The following is a 10,869-nucleotide window of genomic DNA, read 5'->3' as shown; positions in this document are numbered from 1 at the left end:
AATGCATTATTAACATCTAAACTACCAATTAAGCAAGGAATCGTAAAACACCCTGGATTTTTTAATTTGTTCTGTAGCTTATTTTGCAGAATAGCTGAGCACACTGTGTTTAGCTCCACATGCGACGCCTCGTCCAACTTCTATTTATTTGCTAAAAGGTTCTTTAAAAATTTCATTGCATTTGGCATCTGCGATAGAGCTTCAATAAACAGTAAGATAATGTGTAATTTTTTTAAGAGTTTAAGGAATTTACCAAATTGTTCATCTGAGCGGTCTTTCCTTGTCGTGCTGGGGTATGGCACATGAGGTTTATATTCGACATTCACTGATTTGTTTTTTTATGACTTACGTCACCTTGACCTTTGCTTACCACAGTTTCTTGCCTCGGTTCTGGTTCAGGCTCAACGACTCCTTCGTCATCTTGAATATTAATTGCATTGAGCTATTCCCTTGGGTTGGGTTCAGTATTACTTGGCAAGCTACCTTGTGGTCGTTCGAAGATTAGTTTGGAAAGCTGGCCGGCCTATCTGAGTTTCGAGCCCTTATATTGACGCTTGTTGATTTTTGAGTGCTATCTCGGTGTTCTAAAAATGGGTTTCTGACACCGGTATAAACTTTGAGAGCATCTCTTCAAGGTTCGGCTTCTTTTCTTGTTGATAGGGTGGTTGTTGAAAACCCGGTGGATGTTGTGGTCTTTGATTTCCTTGACCGCCCCATGAGAAATTGGGGTGGTTCCTCCAACCTGCACTGTAAGTGTTACTATATGGGTTATTTTGGGATCAAGAGTTATTGTTTCCTATATATTGGACTTGTTCCTCCTCGTTGCTAGGGTTGAAGGGTTGATACTCTGTGCATGCTCCTCCTCCATTCGTCTCGCACCTCATTACTGGATGTACCTGAGTAGAACCAAGTAAACCATCAATCTTTTTATTTAGAAGTTCTACCTAATTTGACAGCATAGTAACCGAACCGACATTATAAACTCCTACTGTTTTAGTTGGTTTAGTCCTCATGACTTGCCACTGATAGTTATTCAGTGACATCTCCTCTATAAACTCATAGGCATCTTCAGGAGTTTTATTATTGATGGTTCCGCCAGCAGCTGCGTCAACCATTTGTCGAGTCGAAGGATTCAGGCCATTATGGAACGTTTGAACTTGTAGCCAAAGCGGTAACCCATGGTGAGGGTACCTTCTCAATAAGTCTTTGTATCTCTCCCATGTATCGTAAAAAGTTTCTAAGTCTATCTGCACAAACAGAGAGATATCATTGTGTAATTTAGCCGTTTTAGCTGACAGAATATATTTTAATAGAAATTTTTCGGTCATTTGTTCCCAAGTAGTGATTGACCCTCATGGTAATGAGTTCAACCACTGTTTAGCTTTGTTTCTCAATGAAAAAGGGAATAACCAAAGACGAATGGCATCATCAGAAACACCATTAATTTTAAATGTATCACATAGTTCCAAGATGTTTGCTAAGTGAGCGTTGGGATCCTCATCTTACAAACCATCAAACTGAACAAATTGCTGTATCATTTGAATAGTGTTAGGTTTTAGTTCAAAAGTATTTGCAGCTACAACAGGTCTAACTATGCTCGATTCAGTTCCTCTTAAAGAAGGTTTAGCATAATCACACATAGTGCGTGGAGCAGGATTTGGATTAACCGCAATTGCAAGAGGTAGCTGATTATCTTATTTTTCAGCCATCTCTTCGGTTGGGGGTTGATTATCGTCCTCTTTCTCGTTCTCTGTGCATCTTAAGCTTTGCCTTATTTCTCTTTGGTTTCTGCGAACTGTGCGATTGATTTCTTCGTTAAAAAGTAGTGGTCCTGACGGGTTTCTTCTAGTCATAAACTATAAAAACCTGCCAAGAGAAAGAAAAAAGTAAATTAATAAATAATAATAATAATTAAATTAAATTAAATTAAATTGCAAGAAAAATAAATGGCTAAAATAATAAAAATTGAGCGTTCCTAATATCTTAGTTCCCCGGCAATTCGTGATAGGTTTTAGAAAATTTACAATTAATCGTTCTTGAAACTAACTATTATCGCGATGTAGGCAAGTGTACCTATCGAACAGTAGTATAGTTTTAGCAAGATCAGATTGTCAAACCCAAAGGAACTAAAAGTAATTGTAATGACTACCTTTTTATTATCTAGCCTAAGAATAAAGAGATTTTGTTTTAACTAACTAATTATCTAAACTAAGAATTCACAGAGAATGGAATTGGGGAATTGCTTTTGGGAAAGTCGATTGAATTAAGACAATACCTAAGGAAAAATCCATCTAGACTGTACTTGTTATTCTGACTCCGAATCGGACGATTTATTCATTTAACTTGTTCCGTAGAGATCCCTAAGTTATGTTATTATCCCTATTCAAGACTAATAACATCTAATCCCTAGATTGAATAATTGAGACCTTTCTTAATTAACATTCTAGGGTTGCATTAACACGATCTATGGATCCCCTTAATAGGTTTCACCCTAATCCGGCAAAATCTTGTCACCCTACGTCTAGGCGTGCAAACAACTCCACTTAATTATGACAAATGTACTCTTAGATTGGGTCTATTCCTCCTCTGAATAAGAGCTTATCTTGAATCAGTATCCTGGGACATCAAAAACAAGAATTAAGAACACATAATTAAGAACAAGTTAAATATTTATCATACAATTCAGAAAATAATAACAAGATTCATCTTAGGTTTCATTCCCCTTAGGTATTTAGGGGTTTTTTTTTCATAACTAAATAAGAAAACATCTCAGAATAATAAAGAATACAAAACATAAAGAAAACTCAAAACTCCTGAAGGGGAAATTGAGGAGAGATCTTCAGTCTTGATGGTGAATCCGGCTTCTGAGATGGATCAATCGGCTTCCTTGGAGTAATTCCTTAATCTCTATTCTGTGTCTCCTTTTCTTCCTCCTCTAGTGTGTATTTATAGGCTTTGGAATGCTTAAGAACCCTTAAAATTAGCCTTTTCCGAATTGGACTTAACTTGGGCTCGGCAGGGACACGCCCGTGTGACACGCCTGTGCGCGATTACTTCAGGCCATGCTTGAGCCTGCCAAATTGACACGGCCATGTGGTCTTCCCGTGTGAGGAGGTCCAGGCCATGTTGATTTCGTACTTTAGCCCATTTTTTTCATTTTTGGCCCGTTTCTCATTCCTTTCGCTTTTCTATGCTCTCCTAAGTATAAAACATGAAACTAAAGCATTAGGAGCATCGAATTCACCAATTCTAATAAGAAATCATCCATAAAATGCGTTAAACATGGGGTTAAAATATGTATAAATTAGGGTTTATAGTTGGTCCTGTACGTCCTACCAATGGCTGAGTATACCGATATATGTTGCGGATACTTGACAGCTTGTGTGAGTAGCACCGCGTAGCTATGTCTTGAAAGACAGCTTGTGTGAGTAGGCCCGTTCATAGCTTGAGAGCGAGCAACTATGTGATATGAGACTTGGGTAGCTTTGGCTATATATATAGCACTAAGAGTGCAAATTTCCCGAGTATTTGACATTTTTATTCCGAGTGGTTTATGGGTATGTCAAAGATGAGAATATATGTAAGTTCATTTCGAGATGGTTCAGGTATGCACGTAAAGCTCAAGTTTATTAAATGCTTAAAATGATGAAAATGAGGTAAGTTTGGTGATGGAATGAATTATGATCATGCGACTGTTGTAACACCCCTAACTCGTATCTGTCGCTGAAATTGGATTACGAGGCATTACCGGATAATACACATCATTCACATACATTTATACATACAATATCAAAATCCATTCATCTCAAACATATTGTCCCTTCTAAGGACCTATGAGACCTTAAAACATGCTTAGAAGTGGTTCGGGACTAAACCGATAACATTTGCAAACTTTAAAAAACTTAGAAAATTTTTAAACATATAAGAGTCACATGCCCGTGTGAACCAGAAATGCCTATGCCATAGCCCGTATGAAAACAGGGCATATATACTAAATCGCACCACATGGTCGAGGACACACCCATGTGCCAGGCCGTGTGAAATCGAAGGGGGTTACTGACTTGGGTCACACGGCCGACCACACGCCCATGTGTCGGCCCGTGTGCTACCACAGCTAGTAGACATGCCTGTGTGTCTAGGCCGTGCCAAAATTGTACGGTATATTGACTTTAATTCAAAGGGTGCCCTAGGGGACACACAACCGTGTAGCATGATCATGTGTCGCACACAGTTGAGACACATGCCTGTGTCTCTACTCGAGTGGACAAAAATAAGCCATTTGCAAAGCCAAATTGCCACTTTTTTCTCATGTTCACCTAGCCATCAAAATAATATCAATTCATCACATATATGGGTAGCCAAAACATACCAAATCACATATAATTCATGTTATTTCATAATCAACCATTTCACTACTTAAATTCTCAACCACAATCATGCCAAAACAATCAAACATGTATAACTTCTAAATGCATTTAATCATCATCTTATCACCTATTTTAAACCACAAGACTTACCATTTTAACATCCCATAATCAAGCCATCACATAAGCATTATATATATCATATAACTTACTTATCAAACACATCATTTAGGTCAACTAAAATGACCAAATACATACTAACATTTACAAGCCAAAAATAAGCCAAATGTCATGGCTTAAATCATAATTCAAAACATATCATCAATTCACTAGCCTATACATGCCATATACCATATTTACAAGCATTCAAAAATACCAACAAGTAGTCGATAGTGTGATGATGGTTCCCGATGTCCGAGCTAGCTTCGATAATCTATAAAACAATGACAAATAACACACATAGTAAGCTTCATAGCTTAGTAAGTTCATACCAACAATACTCAACAGTTCATAATATACAAATCATCAATTTAATAAACACTTAGTAATTCACATATTATCATTCAATTATAATTCATGACCGCTTGTCTTGTATATACAAACTCATCAAGCTTCATACACATAGTATCAACTACCACATAGGTATAGTACGTACTTGCACTTTCTCGAATTTATTTATCTCATTCTCACCTCTTTGTTCAATACATTAAACCATTCGGATATCTTTCAATGCTTTATGAACTCGCACCCTTACTGCATACATGTTTAGCCGAAGCTATAACGATTTCGCACACTTAGTGCCATCACCTTAAACTGAAGCTCTCTCGGTATTGCACACTTAGTGCCACACAAAACCAAAACTACTTCAACTCGTACGCTAAGTGGTGCATATAGCTGAAGCTATCTCAAAAACGCACACTAAGTGCCAAACATAGTCAATTTGTTGTCATACACATTTGTAATCGCATAAATACAGTTTATACACTATCAAAGCATTAAAAGTATAATTGTAACAATGTCTATCATGTACGAACTTATCTCGTACTCAAAACTGATCCGAATTCTTTCTTTCTTGATCTATATGTATTAAAAATTAACCCATTTAATCACCAATTCATTCAATTTAATCCACAAACACATATTTGGGCATCTTTTTCACTTTAGCCTCTAAAGTTCTACATTTATTCAATTTAATCCCTAATTCACAAAAACACAAATTACACAAAATTTAATTACACCCAAGCCTAATCGAATTTCCTAGGGACTCCTAACAGCCAAAAACTTTCATTTTTTTTCACAATTTCACCCTCCAATTTACACTTTTCTCAATTTAATCCCTAATTGACATTTTTGTCAAAAATCATTTTACAAAACATGTATATCAAGTACTAAAATCTCATAATTCATCATCAAACATTAGAAAACACATGAGGTCATCAATGGAAACTTTTAAAATCATCAACACTTTTAGAAATTGAGGCATGGGCTAGCTAGTACTCAAAGCAACGATCACAAAAACATAGAAATCATCAAAAAATAAGTAAAAATGGACTTACAATTGAGCAATGAAGTAGCCGAAATTTAAAAACCTAAAAATGACTTGTTCTTCTCTTCCTATTCGGCCAAGAAAATGAGAAATAAGCTTAAAACTGATTTTGTGTTAATTAACACATAATAATTTTACAAGTACTATTATAACCTTAATTAAAAGCCATCAAATTCCATGATATTAAGGCCATTTATGTCTATTCTCACTATCAATGGTTTAGTAACAACATAAGGAGCTTTCATTTAATAAATCATGGCAATTAGACACCTTTATCAAAAAGAATGCAACTTTTGCATTTAACGCAATTTAGTCATTTTCTCAAATTAACCACTTAAACAATAAAATTATTTTACGAAACTTTCACACATACATAATCCTATGTTGTAAACATCAAAAATAATATTAAAATAATTTTCAAACCTTAAATTTGTGGTTCTAAAACCACTGTCCCGATTTAGCTAAAATCGGGCTATTACAACTCTCCCCCTTAGGGATTTTTATCCCCGAAAATTTTACAGCAAATAGGTTTGGATATTGCTTTATCATAGCATCCTTAGGTTCCCACGTAGCTTTGTCAACCTCTTGTCGACGCCATAATACTTCCACTAATGCAATTTCCTTATTTCTCAACTCTTCGATCTCATGAGGTAGAATTTGGATTGGTTCTTCACCATGTGATAAATCTGACTGAATCTCAACTTTAGTTGGGGAAATGACATGTGAAGGGTCAGGTTTGTACCTTCGTAGCATTGATACAGGAAACATGTTATGAATCTTTTCTAACTCAGACGGAAATGCTAGCTGATAAGCAACTGGTTCAACTAGCTCAATAATCTCATACGGCCCGATGAATCTCGGATTCAATTTGCTTTTACAACCGAATCAAAGTATTTTCTTCCACGGTGAAACTTTCAAAAACACTCTATCTCTGGTCTGAAACTCAATATCTTTTTGTTTCAAGTCTACATAGGATTTCTGACGATTTGACGCTGCTTTCAAACTATCACGGTTCACTTTTACTTTCTCTTCTGTTTCTCTAATTAGATGAACCCTGTGAATTTTATTCTCGCTTAGCTCAGTCTAGTACAACTGTGTTCTACACTTACGACCATATAGAGCTTCGTACGGTGCCATTTTAATACACGATTGGAAACTATTATTATACGCAAATTCAATCAACGATAAACACTTTTCCCACGTACCTTTGAACTCAAGAATATAACATCTCAACATATCCTCAAGTATTTGTATAACTCGCTTGGATTCACCATCTGACTACGGGTGAAACGCGATATTGAAATGTAACTTTGTACCCAGTGCGTCTTGCAATTTCTTCCAAAACCTCGATCTAAACCTTGGATCTCTATCCGAAACAATAGAAACAGGGACTCCGTGTAATATCACAATCTCAGAGATATAAAACTCAGTTAACTTTTCAAGAGAATGATCTGTTTGCACCGGAATGAAATGTGTCGATTTTGTCAACCTGTCAACAACAACCCAGATTGCATCTTTCTTACTCGGAGATAGAGGTAAACCCGAAACAAAATCCATAGACACTCTATCTCATTTCCACTTAAAAATCATAATCGGTCGTTGTAATCCAGACGGTACTTGATGCTCAGCTTTGACTTGTTGAAAATCAAACATTTAGAAACAAACTCTAAGACATCGCATTTCATGCCATGCCACCAATAAATCTGTTTCAAATCGTTATACATTTTTGTACTTCCCAGATGAACAGATAAACGACTACTATGTGCTTCATTTGAAATCATCTGAATCAACTCTGAATTTCTCAGAACACATATTCGACCTTTGAATCTTAAACAATCATTAGAATCAACTTGAAACTCTAAGTTAGGGTTCAAATCACATTGAACTCATTTTTCTAGCATTTAATTATCAACTTTTTGAGCTTCACAAATCTGTTGTAAAAGCATCGGTCTCACTTTCAACTTAGCTACAATTGAGCCATCGTCAGATAGAGTCAACTGAGTATTCATCGTACGTAGAGCAAATAAAGATTTTCGGCTTAAAGCATCAACAACAACATTTTCTTTTCCCAGATGGTAGTCAAACACTAATTCATAATCTTTTAGCAATTCTAGCCATCTCTGCTGTTGCAAATTCAAATTTTTCCGAGTCATCAAATATTTTAAACTCTTGGGATCTGAATAAACATGACATTTCCCACCCAACAGATAATGATGCCAAATCTTCAACGCAAACACAATGGTTGCTAACTCTAAATCGTGAGTCGAGTAATTTTTTTCATGTGGCTTCAACTATTTCGAGTCATAAGTTATGACTTTGCCTTCTTACATCAAAATGCAGCCCAGTCCATTCAACGATGCATCACTAAAGATCACAAATTCTTTACCCGATTCTGGTTGTACTAACACTGGAGCTTCAGTCAAAAGAGCTTTCAACTGATTGAAAATTTTCTAGCATCTCGTAGACCATTCAAACTTTACATCTTTCTGAAGCAATCTTGTTAACGGAGTCCCAATCATTGAAAACCCTTTCACAAATCGTCGATAATAACCAGCTAGTCCTAGAAAACTGCGAACTCTCGGAGACTTCCAATCCATTATTGCAAAATTTTTGCTCGGATCAACTCAAATACCTGATGCTGACACAATATGCCCCAGAAAACCATCCTCGTGCAACCAGAATTCACATTTACTAAATTTTGCATATAATTGCATATCACGCAGAGTTTGCAATACAATTCTTAGATGCTCGGCATGCTTAGTTTCATCACGTGAATAAATCAAAATATTGTAAATAAATGCAACAACAAATCCATCTAAGTATGGTCTGAAAATTCGGTTCATTAAATCCATTAAAACAACAGGTGCATTCGTTAGTCCAAAAGGCATAACTAAAAATTCATAGTGATTATACCTCGCTCTAAATGCAGTCTTTGGTACATCAGAGACTTTAACTCGCAATTGGTAATAACCTGTAGCCCCTTTCAGTTGATCAAATAAATCATCTATTCACGGCAGAGGATATTTGTTCTTGATTGTTACTTTGTTAAATTGTCTATAATCTATACACATTCTCATAGTACTGCCCTTTTTTTCACAAACAATACAAGAGCACCCTAAGGCGAGAAACTCGGTCTTGCAAACCCTCTGGCAGTCAACTCTTGCAACTGAGATTTCAATTCTTTTAACTCTGTCGGAGCCATTCTATATGGAGCTATCAATATCGGTGTTGTACCCAGCATTAACTCAATACCAAATTCAACCTCTCGTATCGGTGGTAAACCTGATGAGTAACCCGATAACTCATTAGAAAACTCACCTGGATACTCACACACAACTGACACTGATTCAATCTTCTTTTCAACTACTTTTGTATCAACCACATAAGAAAAATAAGCTTCACAGCCCTTTCTCACATATTTCTGAGCTAACATCGATGAAATCACCGCTGGCAAGCCATTTAAATCATCTGACTCAATTCAGATAATCTCATTATTTTGACATCTCAGATCAATTGTCTTTCATTTGCAATTCACAACAGCATCATGTAACGTTAACCATTCTATACCCAAATTATATCAAATTCGTCAAATGGTAACAACATCAAATTAGCCAGAAAGCAATTATCTCGAATCATCAACAAACAGTTCTTGTACACTTTATCAACCAACACAAACTTGCCTAAGGGGTTCAATACTCTAATTAGAAATTCAGTAGACTCTACAGGAAGCCTTACTGGATACTAAATTCACACATATATACGAATAAGTTGATCCTAGATCTATTAATGTAATAACTTTAGTATCATAGTGAGTAAAAGTACTGGTAATGACATCTGGAGATGACGCTTCTTCACGAGTGCGAATAGCGTAGGCTTGTGTAGGTGCTTTAGCACCAGATCTCACAGCAGTGTCTCACGTCACACCTCTACCACCACTCATATTTCCTGTGTTTTTGGGTGGTCTACCTCTAACTGCCGTGTTATTTGGCCTCGTACTCTGAGCATTATCTTTTTCAGCTAACTCTGGGCAATCTTTGATAAAATGATCTCGTGAACAACATCTGTAACAAGTTCTATTATTTTTCTTCACCTAGTAATCTCTAAAATGCTGTGTTTCACACTGTTGACACTCAGGATTAACATCTTTTACGTTGCCAACACTCCATACTGATGTGGCTTAAGTTTGAGGGTTGTTGTATTACTTTCCACGATCTCTATTCTGATATCCCACTGAAGCTGTTGATCGGTTAAAATAGTCTCTAGATTTCTTCGACGAGGAATGATAAGATTTACTCATCGATCTCTTCCTCGAATCTCTTGCTTCTAAATCAGCCTTTTTCTTTTCTTTGCTGAGATTCTCAACTTTACAAGCCCTCTCAATTAGCACAACAAATTCTTTGATTTCCAAAATCCCAACCAGAAGTTTTATATCTTCATTCAGTCTGTGAACAAATCTTTTACACATAATCTCTTTAGGAGATACATACTCTCGATCATATTTTCTTAAACGTACGAATTCTCTTTCATATTCTGTGACTGTCATTCGACCTTGTTTCAACTCTAGAAACTCTTTATGTTTCTGATCAAGAAATCATTGGCTTATATACTTCTTTCAGAACTCGGATTGAAAGAATTCCCATGTGACATGTTCTTTTAGAACTACTTATATCAACATTTTTACCAACGATACGCATTGTCTCTTAACAGGAATAGCACACATTTGAAACATTCATTAGGAGTACAGGATAATTCATCAAACACTCTGATTATATTCTCGAGCCAAAACTCAGCCCTCTCAACATCTTTATCAATTGTAGCCCAAAACTCTTCGGCCCCGTGTTTACGTATCTTATCTACTGGCGGCTTACTCAATCGAATTGGATCTAACACTTGCGGCACAACTGGGACTTCTTGAGGAACAAGTGGGGATGGAGGTTGTTGAGTAGCCGTATTCGTTCA

The 10,869-nt window shown here is 36.3% G+C and overlaps 1 non-coding gene across 1 annotated transcript; it reads left to right on the top strand.

The window, feature by feature from the left end:
* Positions 1 to 1,173: 1,173 nt before the first annotated feature.
* LOC121208647 (small nucleolar RNA R71) lies at positions 1,174 to 1,279 on the top strand. The gene has a single exon (XR_005903778.1). It is a non-coding gene; the product is annotated as a small nucleolar RNA R71 (small nucleolar RNA).
* Positions 1,280 to 10,869: the final 9,590 nt, after the last annotated feature.

This window comes from Gossypium hirsutum, chromosome A10, assembly GCF_007990345.1.
Source record: "Gossypium hirsutum isolate 1008001.06 chromosome A10, Gossypium_hirsutum_v2.1, whole genome shotgun sequence".
NCBI lineage: Eukaryota > Viridiplantae > Streptophyta > Magnoliopsida > Malvales > Malvaceae > Gossypium > Gossypium hirsutum.
Note: the sequence above shows the minus strand (reverse complement) of the source record. Positions and strands in the feature narration are given on the sequence as shown.